The sequence below is a fragment of the Procambarus clarkii genome, unplaced genomic scaffold (genome assembly GCF_040958095.1).
Source record: "Procambarus clarkii isolate CNS0578487 unplaced genomic scaffold, FALCON_Pclarkii_2.0 HiC_scaffold_103, whole genome shotgun sequence".
Lineage (NCBI taxonomy): Eukaryota > Metazoa > Arthropoda > Malacostraca > Decapoda > Cambaridae > Procambarus > Procambarus clarkii.
The window spans coordinates 4,217,857-4,219,974 of record NW_027189136.1 but is presented as its reverse complement, the minus strand read 5'-3'; positions in this window follow the sequence as shown (position 1 = coordinate 4,219,974).

The window sequence follows — 2,118 nt, the reverse complement described above, 5'->3', positions numbered from 1 at the left end:
AACAACCTAGACTAGGTTGGTAGACTAGGTTGAAGTCTAGGTTTGGCTAGGTTGAAGACCTAGCAGGGGAAATCACTGGAAGAAGGAAGAGTACACAGGGGCCAAGAACCAAGGCAGACCCCCCACCAGGCAGGCAAACAAAAAGAGAAAACCCCACAAGAGGACAACGTACTCAGGCGGAACAGAGCCGGCCATTATGATTGGTGAAATAAGCTGCGCAGTACCCTGCACCCCTACCAGTGCAAACTGCCCCTTACCCGAAGGCGAACAAAGGAGACAGAACACCCTAGCACAAAGGGTGGCTGAAAACCAAGCAGTAAACGGCCCAGCAGAGGCAGAACCCAAGGAACTTGTGGAAGGTGGCCCCAAGCCCCAAGGGAAGTACTTATAGGGCACCTAGGGAACGAAACCCTAGGCGCATGCAGCCCGAGTACTGGAGAATCGCTCCTGGCTTCTGAACCACCTAGAAGACAGTCACCACACACTAGGTACAGTGCTGAAATAACCACCGGAGCCAGAGCACATGACCTCAGCCTTAGAATTGAAGGGTGGATAGCCGGCACAAGAGGTCTGGGGCTCCCCCTTCCCGGGGAGGGGAGAGCTGCACAGACAGCGGTGCGGCAACGTATGATGTCATGCTCGCTTGCTCGTTTCTTTTATGGGAGTTCTATCCATTTGCTCAGCTTTTGGTAGCAATATTTTCACCAAAATAGGGGTTTGTTTTGGGATGCTTACCTTTCTGGGTGCCTGACCCGGTCGATGGCAGACATAGAATGCTTCCAACCACACGGGGGTTTCTATAGGCCATTGCTCCCCATGCCTCTCTGAGGGGGGGGGGTCAGGTTCTGGTTCGTGGTCCCCGGTAGGCCCACAGAACTCCACACACATGACTGATGCCAAAGTCTGACATTAGCATATCAGCCTAGTAAGCTCCAGGGAGCCGAAGGGGTTTCCCCCAGAAATACCATTACAACCATTAATACCAACATTGGTCTGAAAACAATGACATCTAAGATTCCCAAAACCTTTCTGCTCAACGTTAATGTACATGTTTATGTGGTTAATGTACATTAACCACATAAAAAAGAACCCCCATCAGATGATATAAATGTCATAACTTACAAACTAGCCAATGTTCAGTCCAGATATATAATCTACACACCATAACAAATCTAAGCAGTATCTGAACCATTTTCAGAACCTAAATGCACTTTAGCATTATCCAAAGCAATGGAGATAATAGGAAGCATTCTTGGTGGTAGTGTGTGGTGAAGGACTTTATGTACTGACTTGCCCCTGACACCAAGGCTTCAGGAAAGCCCATAATATAATCAAGAACAGTGTAGGTGACAGGAGGGCTCCCTCACCTCATTGTTTACATTTAACTCCATGTGTTCTGCCTTCCAACACACCTTTTCCTCTAGATATCCTGGTTCAGTTATGGAAATTTATGACAAGATTTATATGTTTAGTCTTCACGACTCTCCATAGTTGATGCTTTAATTCAATAAGGGAAATTTACTACATTTATTTTATAAAACTGTCAAAAAATACAAAGGTCAGGAATAATTTTATACGTTGTAATATTCGCTACAACCCAATGGATAAATTGTAGCAAAGCAAAATTGCATGCAAGGTAGAGTATTGGTTGCCAGAGTAGGTTTCTATTTTTTTTTTGTATTTGTCCTTTTTTTTTGTTCTGTTTCAAGTCATGTATACGGTAACTCCTCTTTGTTTAAAAAGATATAATTATTGGAGACACCTTACTGTTTTTCTTTCCGTCCACCATAATGCAATAATATTCTGCAAGGTTCTGTACATTAACCATCTGTCAAATTTCTTTGTAAACTGAAATTGATAAGCAACATTGAATACCAAATCTTCCTATCACTTAGCTGGCTTAGGCCTTAGGCCGGGCATTACACACGTAGGCATAGGTCTTTACCCTTTTATGAGAATCTTCACTAAAACCTGCACCATGACAGACTTTAGGAACTTCCAAGTTTTATGGTCCCAATTTTATACATTAAAAAAAAAAAAAAAACTTAAAAATATTGCATAATTACACTTCAACACATGTGAGAAAGCAGAAAGTAAAATGATACAAAAATGACTTAC